Source organism: Eptesicus fuscus, chromosome 5, assembly GCF_027574615.1.
Source record: "Eptesicus fuscus isolate TK198812 chromosome 5, DD_ASM_mEF_20220401, whole genome shotgun sequence".
Lineage (NCBI taxonomy): Eukaryota > Metazoa > Chordata > Mammalia > Chiroptera > Vespertilionidae > Eptesicus > Eptesicus fuscus.
This window is the reverse complement of record NC_072477.1, coordinates 18,049,779-18,068,568: the sequence shown is the minus strand read 5'-3', so window position 1 is coordinate 18,068,568 and position 18,790 is coordinate 18,049,779. Positions and strand designations below refer to the sequence as shown.

Sequence of the window (18,790 nt, the reverse complement as noted above, 5' to 3'; positions counted from 1 at the left end):
GTGGTGAAAATCCAGGGACTAAAAGCCTTTTATATAACCTCTTGTTGAAAACTTCCTAAGCTTTTGGAGTTAAACACAAAAAAGTAAATATACCGTAGCCTCCCCACCCATATTCATGAGGGATACATTCCAAGATCCCCAGTGGATGCCTGAGATGCCACTTGTGTTCACTTCAACTTTTCAGCAAAGAGCAAGGGACACAGTAACTGCAATCACAGAGTGTCAGGGAAGCTTGTATGCCAGGCCCAGAATGACTTCATGTAGAGGAGCGCAGCCCAAACGACTCATTTGTTTCCAGTCGCAGGCCCATGTATACATGCAGGTGATTAGTGTAAGGAAGCCATTGGCTGGTGTAACCTTTGAGGCTGAGAAATTACATTGGCTCATGTTTCATTTCTCTTTTGTTTTACTTCATCTGCTGTGAATGACTCCCATTTTCTTGTTGCTGTTTTATAACAATAAAAACAAAAAGAACACCCACGATGCCAATGTTATACTTGTCTCTCTGGTCTGGAGGGATGCTGCTGCCACAGGAGAGATCCTGGATTAATTTTTTTTTTCACCCAAATCTTAAAGAAAAGGCTAAGTTAAGAGCAACCCTTATATCAGCCCCTGACCTAAAGCTAGGATCTTCCTATTACTTCCCCAGAGTCCTGGGTGTGGGAAGCAAGTCATTTCATATGAGTGCAAAGCACACACTGAAATCTGAAATTCTTTGGGCCCCCCCTTTGCAGAAAATGGACCATTGCTTCTCCAATTGCTGGCCTCAGCTGAGAGCCATATTCTCCCTGAAGCGAGGTAGTAGTATTCCTTTGAAGCTTTACACAACTCAACTGCTGCTTTAGGGTAGAACATTTTAGAATTGGAATAGTCCCACAGTATGTTAACTGAGTAGGTGTTCCTACTACATCTTTAATTGACTAGAAAATTAAAAAGCAAAAATGATTACATGGAATAGCAGAGTCTTTGTATGTTTTAAATTGAGACCAGTTAGTTGATGGCCTGCAGAGCCCCTGACTCCTTCTTCCTCCCTGAGGGGAGCCTGCCTTGAGCACCAAAAAGAAGCTTCCACTTGCGACCAGGCTGGGACTAAGGGTCCACAAGGGCCAGTTCCACTCTCATCTGCCAAACTCTCTTCCCTGCCAGGAAACAGCTCAGCTCTCTTTCCTCCCCAGTTGCTTTCCCTTCTGAGGAGAAGGTCATTGGTGCCCACGGCTCAGAGAGCAAGCCTTTCCAAAAGCGGTAGGTGCCTTTGAAAGGCAAACTTCAACAGAAAATTTTGAAAGCAGGGAGAGAGGTTTTCATCTTTGCAGGCCCCAGCCGGAACATTGGTTCTCAGTGCAGTACAAGCAGTTTCAAAGTTATCTCCCATGCTGATAGGAATGTGATAACACGGAGTTGAGAGGTGCCATAATGATTTCCTTTCAAATGGCTGCCTCGCCATTTATCTCCACACACTGTCAGAGACTGATATGGTTGGGAGTTAGCAGTGGCATGGAATAATTAATCTCGCGCTGGGGGAGTGAATTCCTCGTGTCTCCTGAGAAATTAGCGCTGCATTGGCAGGAAAAATGGATGATTCAACGAGAAAGGAGAAGGGGTGTGGTACTTTTAGGGCCACGTGCCAAATGGTACAGTTTTGATTGAGCACCTACTATGTGCCAAGAGCCGGGGGGTACTTATGATTCCTGCTCTGGTAGCTCATAGTCTCTTGGGGGTCACATATGATTTCTAATTGCTTCTCACCTTTACAAAAGGCCCAAGGCTCCTATGGTGATGCTGGTGTCATCATCTAAGAAGAGTTGGATGTCACTGTGTGTCTATACTAGACATTGCAAAGGCTCAACTTCTAGAACAAAGAACAGTCCCTCCCCCACCACCAATGCACAGTGGCTTCATAAGGTAACAACTCAGAGGTTAGTAGTCTAGGACTAAATGGCTGTTCTGTCACTTCCAACATGTGGTTCCCATCTCTGGATTAAAGTTGTTCCTATTCTCCAGCAAGTGAGGAGAGAAAAAGGGACAGAACTACCTTATCATGGTTATGGGTAAGCCCCTGAAGTAGCACTCATCACTCTGTTTATATTCCACTAGAGGCCCGGTGGCCCCTCAGCCCAGCCTGTGCCCTCTCGCAGTCTGGGAGCCATTGGGGGATGTCCACCTGCCAGCTTAGGCCTGCTCCCCAGGGGATCGTGCCTAAGCTGGCAGTCAAACAACCCTCTGGCAGCCTGGGAGCCCTCGGGGAATGTCCAACTGATGGGCCTAAGCCTCAGTCATACAGCCTTAGTGCTGCTGCAGAGGCGGGAGAGGCTCCCACCACTGCCACTGGGCTCACAGCCATCAGCCCAGCTTGTAGCTGAGTGGAGCTATACCTGTGGGAGTGCACTGACCACCAGGGAGCAGCTCCTGCATTGAGCATCTGCCCCCTGGTGGTCAGTGCTCATCATAGCGACCGGTCATTCCTGGTCATTCCAAGTTAGTGTCAATTTGCATATTACCCTTTTATTATATAAGATGAGGCCACACCTGTCTGCAAAGCAAGAAAGGCAAGGCAATGCAGCCACTACCTGGAAGGCCATGTACCTTGCTTAAAAGTAGTTGGGGTGTTCTCTTTCTAAATGAACCAAGGCCTGGCTGGTTCAGTGGTTGAGCATGGACCTATAAACCAGGAGGTCATGGTTCTATTTCTGGTTAGGGCACATGCCCCAGTTGCAGGACCAGTCCCTAGTGGGAGGCATTCAGGAGGCAGCCAATCGAAGATTCTCTCTCATCATTGATGTTTCTATCTCTCTCTCTCCTTCTCCCTTTATCTCTAAAATCAATAAAAATAAATAAATAAACAAGGAAGCCAAGATATTTGGGAAGAAAAAGAAATCTCTGCCACAGAGGTGTTAGGTAAATTCCTTTTTACTTCTCTGAATGTCCAGCAACGCACCTCTTCAATAAGGAAATTGACAGAGGTGAGCTGTGCAGTCCACTTCAGCTCCAAAGTCAAAGTAACAGCTGGAGGCACTTCGTTCTTCCCTAGGTTTCCCCATACAGGGGGCACAGCGATTGGCGTTGTGCTGGGAATTTAGTTTAAAGTTCATTTCTTTTATTTGGAAACATCAGATGCTGACCCTACACTGGGTTCAGAGGAGAGCAGGGCATGGTTCTGAGAAGCAGTGTGTGAAAAGAGTCAAGCCCGTAATCCTCTCCCTTTGAGGCTGTAAACGCACTACTGACTGGGCCAAAGGAAACAATGGCGTGATACATGGGAGCCAGAAGCCAGATATTACACTCAAAGAGTGGTAGGTAACAGGAAAGACTTCTGTTGCAAAGAGGTCAATGAAGGTATGTTTCCTCAGAAGAAAGGGGACCCTGGCTTGGGGAGAAAAGCATGGGGCCAAGAGAAGCATGCACTTGTTAATGGACCAAGGCAAGCAGCCAAATTGTATTACCATGGAGTCCTAGGCTGAATGGCTTGCCCTGTTTTTCCTACTGAAGGGATAGTGTTTCTCTCAAGACCCTGGAAATGTAGAATGAAGCTCCCTGGATTGTGCCATTGGAACATTGGTGAACCACACCAGGTGGCTAAGTGGTGCCTAATATCATCATGGTCCTGGTCAAGTCCCCTCCAGTCCTTCATTTCTGTGTGCACTGTGATTGGACAAGATTGAAAATCACTTGTTAAAGCCCACCAATCAAAATGATAGACCCTGGAGAAGGAGCTCAGCTGGTCACCGTGGTGATTTAAATAGAATGTCTTTATTGAGACACATTGGCAAATCAGCTCTGGCATTTCCATTTTCTCTGTAAGGTGAATTGTGGAAAGAGGTTCATTATAATAATTAAGGAAGATTTATGTAGTAACTACATTTTTCCCCTGTATCCTGTTACCCTGCTGGAATTTTATGAACAAAGAGATGAATTCTAGATAGTAACTATTTAATTCCAAAAGTGTTAGAATTTAATAAGTAGACACATTTTTGTAAAAAAAAAAATATATAATTTTAAAATATTTTTTCAATTACAGTTGACATTCAAGTTGTACAAATACTTTTGTTTTGTTGTTAATCCTCACCCTAGGATTATTTTTTCATTGATTTTTAGAGAGAGTGGAGGGGAGAGAGAAGGAGGGGGGAGAGAGAGAGAAAGAGAAAGAGAGACAGAGAGGGAAATAGAGAAACATCCATGTGAGAGAGACATCTGTTGCATCTCACACGTGCCCCAATCGAATTAGGGATGAAACCTGCAACCCAGGTATGTGACCTTGATCAGGAATTGAATCTGTGACCCTTAAGTGCTCCAGCCAACTCTCTAACCACTGAGCAATATCAGCCAGAGCTACAGATACCTTTAAAATGGGTTAGAGTAGAAAAACACTTAAAGGAAACATATTGCAAATTATTTTGTAGTGTCCAATCATCCCCCAGAACTTGAATAGTAGCTTTGACAAAGTCATTAAGTTAATTCTTTGGCTCTTAGGCAGATAGATATCTCACTCTCTGTCAAGTCCAGTTCCTTCACTGTAAAGTGAGTCTCAGCGGGGATGGGCTTTGTTAATGACCTCAGTGTTTCCTCTATCATCTGAGTTAATGTCCCCCTTGGAAAAGCCCACTACTCAGAAAGGCACTGCATGAAAATGTCCTGCCACAGGAAGACAGTGTGTGGGTTGCTGCAGAGCGCGTTTCTGCGGTTAGAGTCCAGAAAAACAGTGGGGTTTGCAGAGCTCTTGACTCCACTGTGTGGAGTAGATCAAATGAACAGAGAAGCCACAGCCACGCACTCTGCTTCCACCTGGTTTGCTTCTCCAGTAATTTCCCAAATTACCACAGTGCCAAAGCACCCATTAGCTTCCATGGAGACGCCTCATCGGTTGTTAAACAGACAAAGCTCATGTTTGAAGATCCGCCTTTATTCTAAGCAGTGATTTTGTGTTTCAATCATTTCCTCAGATTTGTATATAAAAGATTTCACAGAAGCATCATATAAAGTGGTAAAAATAAAATAAAATAAAGCATGTTTAAACCACATATCCTGTTTAGGACCGATTGTTATATTTTCCAGTTTAACTTCCATTTCTTTCAGATGATGCGTTCTTACTCATTCTTGAAAAGTATCATAAATATAAATTGAAAGCTGCTATTTAAACACAGAACTCTTAAACTAAGAAAACGGACCTGAGCTCATTAGATAGTTCTACCCAGAGAGCTTCTTGGCTCTCTAAATGACCCATTTTTCAACGTCCTTTTTCAAATTACAATCTTCTTTCTTTTATCTCTGATCCTCCATACCTTTAAACCAGGATTACCTACATTATCCTCTCTATTATTTCATATTCATAGCCCAATTCTAAAGTATCTGCTTGTGTGCCTTCTCTGCAGTATTTGAGATATTTTGACATCATTCCAATACCCCTTCATTCCTCCCACCCACACCTGCCCCAATAAGTTCCACCAATAGGTATAAAAATATAAATTAAATGAATTGGTCATATTGTTGTGCCTACTCGTGGCCTTTATTGCTATTTTGCCTCTAGCACATAGTTTTCCAGTAACCTGTTTTTGTTTTTGTTTCTGAGACCATGGAGTACACTGGGTAGTACTCACCTTGTCTTAGACTCCCTGTTTTTACCTTAATGGATCTATTCTGTATACCATGTCCTTGGGATCCCACTCTATGGCTGATTAAGTTACTCAAGCTATGATCATTATGATCAATAGGTCTTAGTGTTTATTCAAAATTCTATCTATTAACTTAGTTCATTTAATTTATATTATAAATCCTTGCGAATATGGATGAGGATGTATATGGGGATTGGCTGGGGGGGAAAAAAAGGTATATTTCATGGTCTTACCAGGGGAGTTTAAATTGTCCTACTCAGGTTTCTATGTCACCTGCTCATGTGTAAGGCCAACCTTGTCTGTTAGGCAAGAGGAAATTTAATTTGCAACCTATTTTATTAAAGGATAAATTAAGGTACCATGTGGGAATTGCAATCATCGAAGATAATAGAACACGGAACTTGCCTAGATTTAAAACTGGGTCTTTTGTGGGTTTCATTCATAATGACACCATAATAATAGCTGCCTGTGTTAAGAACTTATGAGCCAGGGACTGTTTAACATACTTTTACATTTATTAATTCACTGAATTCCCACAACATTTCTATGGATAAGGTTCTCCTGTCTCCATTTTACGTATGAAAAAACTGAGGAATAAAAAAGCTTAAGAAACTTCTCTCAGTTCATATAGCTGGCACACTTTGGAGATGAGATTTGAACCTATATACTCTTAATCACTGTTTATATTGTATAAATGTGGTTTGATGAAAAGATGGAAAGAGCAATGACCCTTACAGGCTCAAAAGAAACTGCTCAAACACATATATTGGTATTTTTAATATCAGCAAGATCAACTGTTAAATAAGTGTTATATATAAGAGTCTTGCCCTTGTATGAAATTAAATATTCCTCATGAATCTACTACTGTGACCAAATTGCAAAATGTTCAGTGGATGAATAATTAAATCCAGATGTTACTTCCAGCAACAGCAGCAAAAAACTGGAAGAGAGTGGAGGGGAATAAAAGGGAGATAGAAGTGACAGACTCAGTATCCATAACAGCTATCATCATTAATTTTAAACTAAAAATGTGTTTTAAATGCCTGCCCCCCACTAATCTAAGAATTTCACAATAAAAAATAAAATCTGCGTGCCATTCAACAGCCAGCCATACAACTATTTTACTGTGGCAACTGTAATATGCATAACTAGATGCACAATTTGGCTTTCTTAAGGTGAAAAAATTTAGCTATCATTAAACTATTTGAGAAACTGGTTTTAATAATGTTTTTTAGTTACCAAGGGTATTGGATATTTTTTCCTTCAGGCAAAAAGAAAATATACACTAAAACCTTTCCTGTATATAATAATGAAATTGGTCCATTTCTGGGCAGAATTGCAATTCTTTATCACTCAACATGAGCTGAGGGAGGATGGGGGAACAGGCTGTTTCTCAAGCTGTAGGAAATTGCTGAATTCACAGATATCTATCTCAACCGATGAACTGCTATATATTGTATGAAGCTGAATTTTGATTTGTTGGTTTGTTTTTTATGACTATGATTATGTTTCGATGGAATACTAGTTGGAGGAAGAAAACTGTAAGTGAAGATATAATTGCACCATGTGTTAATTTTTTTATTATACTATGTATTAGGGGTCGACAAAAAGGAAAATATCTAAGTTTACCTCCGTACTGGTGTTCTTATTTCCCTGTGATTTCAGCACAGACATGTGCCTGCCACTACAGACACCAAGGGTATTCCACTGCCTTGCTTGCTCTGAGCATGTGCCAGGAGCTGGTTCCAAAGCTCATACAATTAATTAAAACTATAAACAGGATTCTAGTGAGCTGTAATACACTCCTGCCACCACACCATTTCTTGGATTGTTTATTTAGCACTGACTTGCAGTCCCTAAGGGTATCGAATCTTTTATCAAATATCTTTGGTTAGGGATGGTAAAATTTATTTTGACGAGCTCATGGTCTGTACCTTCTCTAAGATTGTGCATTTCTGAACAGATTTATTTCTCCTTTTTATTCTTGTCCATTCAGCCACCATTCCAATTTCCCATCATAATTTATAAAGTAATTCTTTTCGGCTAATGGTAAAAAGGGATCCAATTCTGTGTATACTCCGGAATTCTGTTCAAAAGCGCTGGCTTTTAATTTAGGGGCCAATGCAAGATGTGGGGTGTATCAATTTGGGAATAGCAAATGACTGAAATGTCATGGCATTTACAATCCAGATGTCATGGCAAGCTGGGAGCAGAGCAGCTTGGCTGATAATTAGATGGCAGATGTCCAAGTAGTTTCACGTGATGGATATTATCTTTTGTATATTTGAGACTCAGGACTCCAGCCCTGAAAGATAAATAAGAAATCACCTCACCTATACAATTATTTTGTCTCATAAATGTATTAACTTTTTAAAAATGTATTCATTGGAATAGCATGCATAAAAAAACAAAAATCATTCCCAATCTCTATTTTTGGTATAACTCTGTGAAGATAGATATACAGTTTATTTTTATATTTTTAAAAAATTTAAACTCCTACATTAAAACATGAAGGAACTGAGGCCCAGGGCATTTAAATGATTCCTAGGATCACCCAGGGCAGAAAGGAGACCAAAATCCCACAATTTTCTGAATACCTTATTCTTTTTTTTTTTTAATTGTTTAAAGTATTACTAATAGTAGTACATATGTCTCCTTTTTTTTTTCCCCCCATTGACCTTCCCCCGGCCTCCCCTACCCCCTTATTCTTTATTTTTAAAATGTCCAGCCATATTGAGATAAAATTAACACATAACATTGTGTAAGTTTAAGGTATACAAACTGTTGATTTGATACACATATATTGCAGAATGATAAGGTTAACTCACACCTAAATCATGTCACATAATTAACACTTCATGTGTGTGTGCGTGTTGAGAACATTTAATATTTACTCTCTGGGTAAATTTCAAGTATATAATACAGTATTATCAACTATAATTACTATGCTGTACATTAGACTCCCAGAACTTATTCATCTTATAACTAAAAGTTTGTATTCTTTGACCAACATTTCCCCATTTCCCCACCCTTATTCCTTATACTTGAATTTGATTATAAAACACAAGAAAGCCCACCCTTTGATCCCCTTCTCAGTAAATGATTTGACCAAGTCCCCAGAGACTTCTTGAGAAAGTGGGACACCAAGCTCTAAGGCATTTGTTGAAGAATTGTGATTAAACCTACATGGTACCAAAGCAATAACCTAAAGTTTGGAAAAAATTATAGTTTGTGGAATTGATTCATTTTATTTATTGCGGAGAGAGGATGTACTGGATTCACTGCCTGGTTCTTCAGTTCAACCCATTGAATACTCTATTCCTGATAGAGCACCTTGTATAGAATATTAGGATTGATTGAACCTCTCCTCCACTCTGTTACACAGTACTTTCCATAACTTTAGTCTAATACTTTGTAGTTTAAAGGTAAAAGTCAATTCTATTACCACTTTGGCGGTTTTATACACAAATTTTGGGGGGAAAAAACTAAAGTTGGTCTTTATGTACATTATTTTAAAATAGGAATACATCAATTGCCAATTGTCACACAAAAATATTTTTTCCCATAGCAACATGGAGAGCTAGCTATATTGATAACATTTTGGAAGGAGATCCTAGTTGGAGAGAAACATGCCTTGAAAATTCCGGCTTTAAAGCATCATACTTTCTGGGCTTTATGCTAGCTTAACTTCACTGTTGGTAAGAAAGAAAATTTTAGAAAAATATGTTCGGTGTCTTCTGAATTATGGAACCAGGAAAAGAAACAGGTTTTTCATATTGTTCAGAGGTAATTTTTAGATACATAACTCAAAAGCAAGTAAACTTTCAAACTTCAGCCCTAACCAGTTTGGGTCAGTGGAGAGAGCATCGGCTTGCAGACTGAAGGGTCCCAGGTTCGATTCCGGTCAAGGGCATGTACCTGGGTTGCGGGCACATTCCCAGTAGGAGGTGTGCAGGAGGCAGCTGATATATAGTTCTCTCTCATCGATGTTTCTAACTCTCTATCCGTCTCTCTTCCTCTCTGTAAAAGATCAATAAAATATATTTAAATAAAAACAAAACTTCAACCTTCCCACATGGCTGCTGTCCTCAGAAAAAGAGTTGGGTGTGAGTCAGCAGGAAACGACTGGGAAAGAACAAGGTTATAAAATGTCTGAACTGCCCTCCCTGGTTTGGCTCAGTTGATAGAGCATCAGCCTGTGAACTGAAAGGTCATGGGTTCAATTCTAATCAAGGGCATGTACCTCGGTTGCAGGCTCCATCCCTGCTCTGGTGGAGCACATGTGGGAGACAACCAATTGATGTCTCTCTCTCACACTGATGTTTCTCTCCTCCTCCCTCCTACTCTCTCTAAAAATCAATGGAAAAATATCCTTGGATGAGGATTAACAAAAATAAAAATAAAATATCTGAACAATTCTCATGTGAGGATCCTGAGGAATTCTGCAGAGCTGAAGGTGCATTATGTTCTCTGATCTAATAGCACTTTTGAGGAGGTAGACTTTTTATTACTCTTGAGTTATTGCTGGTTTCCACTATTGCTTAGTTCCTTGTCCTTTTACCTGTAATCTCTTTAGGGGGCCTGATGGCTCTCACCAGTGCATTCAGCCCTGCCCTTGACTTGGGTCCCACTTGTTCTGGGGCAGGGAGAAGCTTTAGCTCAGTCTTGCTGCTGGTTCCTATTGGACTTCTGGAACTCAATTATTCAGCCACTTACTTTTCTTTAAGGGAACACCTCTGCTTCTCTTAGCAGACCAGGATTCCAGGTACTTAGGTCCTACCTCATTCCATAGATCTGAGGTAGGATCTATTTATTAATACTCCTTATCACCTAGCAACTGTCTAGATTAGTACTATATTATATTTTCTAGTAACCACAATAAAAATTTTAAAAGAAACAAATAAAATTAATTTTTAAAATGTAATAAATTATAAATTATATAAATTTATAAATAAATAAATATAAATTATACTGTGAGAAATTTTTTAAGGAAATTCTGAAACAAAGGTACCACCAATACAATTTCCACGAGTGTTTAGGAGGGTGAGCATCCAAACCTAACCTAGATGAGTTATCAGGATATGTGCCTTGAAATATTAGTTTAAAGTATTTCTTTATTTTTCTGGCCTGGTCAAGTATCTTTTAAAAATGTGTATTGTACTTGAAGAAATGCATATGAAGCTTTGCAGTGCTCAAACATGGCTTAAATGTTCAGCAAAATAAAGGAGAGCTTGCTCTGTTGAATGCATAGGTCTATCAATGACATGTGTAGAGATGTATGTATAGATGCGTTTAAATAGGGCTTATAAAATAACAAGGCCTGAGTCTGTAGGTGAGAAAAAAAGATGTAACATCTTTTCTTTTTTTAAAAAAAAATTGAATTTATTGGGATAACATTGATTAATTAAAGTATATAGGTTTCAGATAAACAATTTTATAATACATCATCTTTATATTGGATTGTGTGTTCACCATCCCAAGTCTCCTTCCATCACCATTTATCCCCCCTTTACCCTCTTCTACCAAGTTGTAACTTCTTAACGAACTTTAAATGGCTAATGTGTCCCTCTAAAATGAATCATTGGCTATTCCACATGACTCATAAATTAGCAGATTTTAAAAAATCAGTTAATCTTTTCAGCTCTTTGAAGTATATCAAACACCCAGATTTCCAAAATATCCAAGCTGCAATTATTACTTTTTTTAGAAGCTTTACATTTGCATATATTATTCCTTTCCTCAAAGATCAAGTATGGAATCCAAACTATACTTTTTAACTCACTCCTTAAAAGTGTAGTAACATCATTACAGATTCATGGAGAGCTCAGATTTTGGCCCATGGGCTCTCCAATTTGTGGTTTGGGTGTTAAGAAATATTAGCTTTCTAATGGCTTTGAGTCACTTACAAGTTACCCAATAATAACTTAGAATATCTTTAACAAATACAATGTAATATTAATATCATTCTAATGTTGCTTCATCTAAAAAATGGAAAATTTGACATACCTAATAAAACTAAATGTTGAATTATCCACTGTTAGATCTTCTATGGTACTGACCCCCATTTTAGTAAAGTGATCAAAAACATTGACTGCAGTACTATTTTATTGCTGCCAGCAACTATTATGTCACTATATAAATCTTTACTACTGCCACATATATTATGTCTCGGTATGGAGTTTAAATTATATTTCACTTTAACAATTTTCTACTTGCTATCACTTTTTTGTCAGGTTGCATATTTCATAGTCTATGACATTGATTTTATCTTAATGTCATCAATGAGAATTGATGGTCTTTGGCTTGGCATCATATTCATTATATCTATATCTCACATCATTGTACAGTGTCCTTATGAAGGTATTCTAATACATAAAACCAAAGTTGAGAGTACTTTCATATGGAATCTATCACATGGTAGTACTGTTTTGAAAACTGGAATGAATGAGTATAGACCAACTTTGATATCAAAGGCCAGATTCCTATTAGATCATAATTCATACCTAAGCTAGCATCTTGACACTTAGGATCCCATGAGGAAGAACTATTTGGGAACGTCACGACATTATGGCTTGAAAGAATGTATTAGCCCACCTGTATGCAGCAGGCTGAACAATGTCCCCCAAAGATGTCAGGTCCTAATCCCCGGAACCTGTATATTTTGCCTTATATGGAAAAGGGTTCTTTTCAACTGTAAGTTATGGGTAGTGAGCTGAAGATATAATCTTGAAAAATCTGGGTGGGTCCAAAATATCACCCCAAGTATATTTATAAGAGAGAAGTAGAGGAGAAAGTGATATGAGGATGGAGGCAGAGATTGGAGAGAAGCAGCCATGGGCCAAGGAAGGCTGGCGGCCACCAGAAGTTGGAACAGTCAAGGGGCAGGTTCTCCAGAGATAGTACAACCCTGTTGATACCTTAATTTCAGCTCAGTGATACTGATTGAGATTTCTGACTTCCAGAACTATGACAGAATAAATTTCTGTGTGAAGACACCCAGTTTGTATAAATTTGTTACAGCAACCATAAGAAACTAATGCACCTTAAATGATAGCAACAGCAATAATGACCAAAAAAAGACAAAGTATACGAAGTGTGAATAGGTGCATTTCTAGAATGTTCAATTACTCTAACATACAATGTAAATAAAAATGGATCTTGGTGTGAAAATTGCAGTTTCAAAATAAGTCTCCTGAACTCCATTCCAAGGACACTGAGATCTTTAGATCTTATTTAGAAATCCTAATAGCATTACTGCCTATGGGTTGGGTTGCAATGAGGGTATATCCATTGATGGAGAAACTGAAATGGAAGAATTCACTGATAGCCTGGAGCTAATAATATGCATAAATAAAATACGAAGGACAAGGATAAAGGAGTGAAGTTGGAGACTTGAGAAAGTTAAGAAAGCCATTGGATGAGGTCCAAAGTACAAGCCATTTAGAACTCTGACCTCAAATGGAGAGATGGGGTTGCAGGTCCTCTTGTCTACTGTGGTCAGCGCATGCTGTGAGGGCAGCACCAGATACCGGAAAGGAATTCTGGTAGGGGCAACCCTCAACTTTATGTATCTATCATACATTGTTTACCACTAATCCCCAAATAAACCTGTTTTGAAGAATTCCATCTTTAATGTGCCTCAAACAAACAAAACCTCAATTCTGCATCATTTTTTGTTAATCCTCACCTGATCATATTTCTTCCATTGCTTTACATAGAGAGTAGAAGGGAGGGAGGGAGGGAAGGAAGGAGGGAGAGAGGGAGGGAGAGAGAGAGGAGAGGGGGAGAGAGAGAGAGAGAGAGAGAGAGAGAGAGAAGTGAGAAAGAAACATAGATGGTTTCCTTCCAACTGGGGACAGGGATGAAACCTGAAACTAGTACTTGCCCTTGTCTGGGAATCAAACCCAAGACCCTTTGTGGTCAGGCTGATGCTCTAACCACTGAACATGCTGGTCAGGACTTGCATCCTTTTTCATACTGCCTTATAATTGGAGTAAATGTCTGGTCACTTAAAACAAACAAACAAACAAAAACAAAAATCTGCCTCTCTTTTGAGTTCCAGTTCACAATGGCCTCCTTAATAGGTTCAGAAGATGCTGGCTGCCCCTCATATTCACAGGATAAAACTGTCTCATTGTGTTTTCTCTACAAAAACCTCCCCTCTTCCTTTTTCTTATCTGAGTTACTGGATCACTCTCCTCTCCACTGAGTTTCAGCCCCTCCACTGCAACCAGGGAATCATCTTTATCTCTGCTCTTACCCTTCATCTTCAGTCAACTGACAATACCACTATTTCTTTCTTTCTCTCATTTATTCCTTTTGCCACTGTCCTACTTTGGACCCTCATCTCTATTCTGAAATACATTCATAACTTTCCAACTGGGCTTTCTGCTGCTAGTTGCTCATTGCCCAATCTCCTTTGTCTCCTGAGTTATCTTTCACATACACCATCACAGCGTGCCAGTCTACTAAGAGACTTACGGTGACTTGTGGGGCCTGCAGAGAAAGTTTCAGTTTCTAAGCATGAATTCATAGCTCTTCACAACTCAGCTTCTGTCTATCTTTCCAGTTATTTCTCCACTACAGCAACATCCCTGCCACTTTTTGCCTCTCCTTGAATTTGCTCATATTGTCATTGGGATATTTTCCTCTGCACTCCACCTTCTTTGACAAATCTATTTGTCCCTCAAAGCCCAACTGCTCCAGGAAACCTTGGTTTTCCTGCTGACAATTATCAGCTACTTTATTTATACTGGGCTTTGCTTTTAGTTATATAATAGAACATTTGCTTTTTAACTTAAGTCATTATTTCCATGTCTATTTTCCCCTTTCTCCAACAATAGATTGCAAATTCCTACAAGCTAAAATGCAGGTCTTCATTCCCTAAAACCAAGCTTAAATGTCACCTTACCCATATTGACTAATGCTTTCTTTCTTTATCTCAGCTCCAAAATGTTTTAAATGGATATTACATAATTTAATACCATTTTAAAAATTTGTTTCTGCTCCAGTATCTTATCTTGCAAATTAGATTGTAACCCTCTCAAGGTTAGAGAGCATGTACTATATTGAAGTCTTAAATACTTCTCAATATAAGAGACAATAAATACTTGTTGGATGATTCAGATGACATATCTTCTTAGCAAAATTAAAATACCAAATTCTTCAAATAATTAGCTTTGTTACCCTAGACAAATCATTTATCCTTCATGAGATTTAGTTTACTACATTGTGAAGTACATGATGCCATCATTCCTTAAATGCAGAGATTCACTGATGCGTTTCTTTAAATCACAGCATTTGTTTTCATGCTAAATCTAAAAACAAGAGCCTCAAAAACAATGAACAAAAGCAAAAAAAATTAGAAATCAACTACATGCCTTCTGAAAGTTATGGGAAAGGCATTATTTAATACTAGAGGCCCGGTGCACAAAATTCATGCACAGGTAGGGTCCCTAGACTTGGCCAGAGATCAGGACCAATCTGTAGGAGGACCAGCAGGGAGATGGGAGGCCCCGCTGGCACCCGCCTTGGAGGTGACCAGACGGGTTCTGAAAATATGCATTTTTTAAAAGCTCCCCGGTGATTCTAATAGAGTCCCCATGACACACGTTAAGAAACACTTTTCTGAACCCCATAGGCTCTTCCAAATTTAACATTCCATGATGTTACATGAGCATTATCTTTTTTTCTACTTTCTATTTTGTGCCATTCCCCGAATAACTGGTCATATAATTTAAAGTATATTTTTGTCTAGGAAATGAGGCTAAGCTTCTTGCTTTGAGTCATGAAGCAAAGTAGAAGCAGATTCTGCTTTAATTAGAATTCATATTTGAGACCTGTGGGCTATTACTAAGAAAAATAGTCAATGTTATATAAACATTTATAACTAGAGTTCTTATTGGAGAAAATAATTCCCTGATTAAATTTAGCCTATCAATTATACACTGACTGTTTAAAACAGATAAATTATTTTAATATATTGTCTGTCTCTCATGTTGCCTCCTAATGCTTCCTTTGCATGGAGTTTTATTCTTTATGCTGCTCATACAGGATAGATTAATAAATTGAGATTAATGAGATTCTTCCTTTTCTTCCAACTGTTTTTAAACAAAAGCCTATATGCTACATAAGCAAGGAATTAGGAGACCACATTGTTGATCGCCAGGCTTCTTTGCATAGTGAACAAGGGTCAGCTGTGAATGTCAGAAAAAAATATTGTGATAAATGTCTACCTCCAAAAAAGAAACATGAATATGGATCTAAAAGGTTCTAGTAGCCCTCATTATTTTAAACCACAAATTTTGTTATAATAACCTAGAAATTATTGTAGTTTTGTGGCCCCAAACTACTTTTTTGGAGATAGTACAATATAACTAAAGATGAAAATCAGTCAAAGCCTTGACTTGTTCTCTCTTTTTTGCCCCTCCATCCACTTATAAATTTCCTACCTTTGGAAGAAATGACTTTATGAAACATACTTGTGACTCCAACTAATTTCATATGGTATTGATAAGGTGAAGAATCATGAGATATTAGCATGTCATAATGAGTGCTGAATATATAGGAAAATGAACACGTCTATGGAATATAACATTGGCAGTGTTAATGAGGAAGTTTGCACCAGCTGGCTTTGCCCTTTGCACCTTGTCTCATTCTCAAAGCTTTTCTGAGCTCAGAAATCACTGTAATATCCTATATGTGTGTTTAATACTATACTCACTTTAAAAAATTACTAGTGAGTAAAGGAATTAAATAAAATTATAACTGAGTCTCAGCCAAAGAATAAAACCTAACTCTGCCCCTATGAGCACTATGGTGTAAATCTCACTGGCAGGACTAGCCTGTTCTGTGACTCAGTTGCACAGCTAAGGGTGACATGTAAAGTTATATGAATGACACAAATACAGCCACAAGCAAATGCCTCAAAACCAAAGTATTTTTTAGAAGAAAATTCAATAGTTTGGTTCCTATTATCAGTGTCAAAGCTTGCTTCTGGGAAGAAAAGATGGTAAATTCCTAGAAATGGAGTTGCTAAGTACAATGTATGTTTTAAGAAGACTCTTTCCCCAGGAATACAGCTCTTGTATGGCTTTGTGGATTTTGTTTCTGCCTCTACTTGTAGATAAGTTGAACAATTCCCTGGTTCTAACTAGTTCTAGGTCCTTGGATTTAACTGGTTATAGGGTAGGTTATGTTAAGGATAACTGAGAAAGTCAAGGTGAGTGAAGTGGATGGATGAAGTAACCAAGATAATCTGTTCCTATTGTCCTGGAATATTTGGAATAGGTCAGACATCCTCAAATGGACCTAAGTTAGGCCTATGAGGAGCCACTAGATAAACTTGCTGAGGCAGGGTCTCGAAACCAAGGTTGCTCAGAAGACAAATTTACTACCCATTCTAAGTAAAAAGTTGGAGATAAAACCTATGCAAGGAACAAAAGACAGCTAGTAGCTGGCCTCCATTTGGTTTTGCATGTATTAAAAAGCATCATCTTCCCTACCCCCTTAATCCTTTACTTTGGGGCCATTTGTTTATTTTGTTCATTCATTAAGAGCCTCCTTTGGAGCAGATAAAAGTTTGTGGAAGCAGACTGCCTCTGCTCCCGTGCCTTCAATGGGACTGAAACAAAAGCTACCTGCCACTGTGTTTCCCTCTGTCATCCCTCAGGTATAAAATGGGTCATTTGACTCTCAGCAGTTTATACCAAAGTCAGCCAGGGATGAAATGAGACTTCAAAGCTTTCTACAAGCAGAGCTTGAGTCAAAAAAGCTGCATCTATAACTGATCAAAGGGCAGGTAGTTTACAGAAACTGTAACGTGGAGGAACTGGGACATTGTTTTCCTGAGAACTTTGCCACTAGGATTTTATTTCCAGTGCAACGAGAAGCCCTTGAAGGCTTTTAAACCAGACGGTGACACAATAAACTTTTATTTCTAAAAATTATGATGGCTGTTAGAAAAAGTGGATTGGTTGGAAGGAGTGAGAAAAAGCTAGAAGGTATTTCACAACTTCTACAGGGATATAATACATGAGGACCACAGATTCTGAAAATGTGGCTCTTGCACTGTTTCTCAATTAAAAATATTCTGTTGTGCAATTTCACAGGCTCAGGTTAGCTGCCCCTTCAGTTCAGCAGTACACAAGGACTGATACATTAAAGTCATGAGGTAAATTTTCAAATTTGTATAACTCAGCCTATTGATGTATCAAAATACAACAAGCCTAACATCACATGGCTGCTGACATCAGGTTGTAAGAACTGGCTTTCTAAAAACAACAAAACTAAAGGATTCTCACAAAAGTAATCATATTTAATGTTTAGTCACTGATGTTTATAATTAATTAGTTCACAGTGGATAAAAAGTTGGGCCCTGGTGTCAAACTCAGGGAGCTCTGCCAGGCCCTTGCTTTGTGGTAGTGGGTGGGTTATTGAAACTGTCTCAGTTTCCTCATATGTAAAATGTATCTACCTTGCAAAATTGTTGTGAACTTTAGTGAGATTATTAAGGAAAAGGGCTAGGATAGTGCACACAATAGGCTTTAGTAAGTATGCTTTGTAGTAGCTGTTTTATTAATAAATATTGATCATTTTATTCAAAGTATTAAGCAAAGTATTTTGATTGGAAAAAGCACAAATACAAATATGGATTGTAAATGTTGAAAAGGAAAGAATAAGAGGTTAGAGATGCTCCACATCGTTTATTTGCAAAGCCATTCAAATGTTCACTCTCCCTCCTTCTGGTCATTTTCCCCAATAAAACAGAGTATTTATTACCCACTTCTGACAACCACATGAAGAGTTGCTTGCCTCCCGCCCAGTGCTGAATTATAGATGATGTATTAGAAGCCATATATTCCCTTTGTCTTCCCCACATATACCTAATAACCACACCAAAGCTCCATAAAGAAGAGGGTGCTGGAAGGTTACTCATCTTTTTATTTCCCTCTGGTTCTCTCCACTGTGATTTCCACGCCTGGAACTGGTGTCCTTACCCTTTCTCCCCTTTCTTGCCTTAGAGCTCTTGTCAAATGTATAAATATACAGTAACTTGGAATGCTTCCTGAAGTGGACTGAGAGAGAAGGAGCCTGTTCTCTCCCATAAAAAAATGCTGCAGACTGAAGAGTTTACAGACATTGTGATGGCAGCAGATTAGAAAGGAAAGCAGGCAAAATTGAGG

General features: G+C 38.8%; 1 protein-coding gene across 9 annotated transcripts in view; it reads left to right on the top strand.

The window, feature by feature from the left end:
* The window catches only part of NRXN3 (neurexin 3), a 1,497,182-nt gene that overhangs the window by 1,380,059 nt on the left and 98,333 nt on the right, over positions 1-18,790 (top strand). The gene's annotated exons all lie outside the window — the stretch shown is intronic.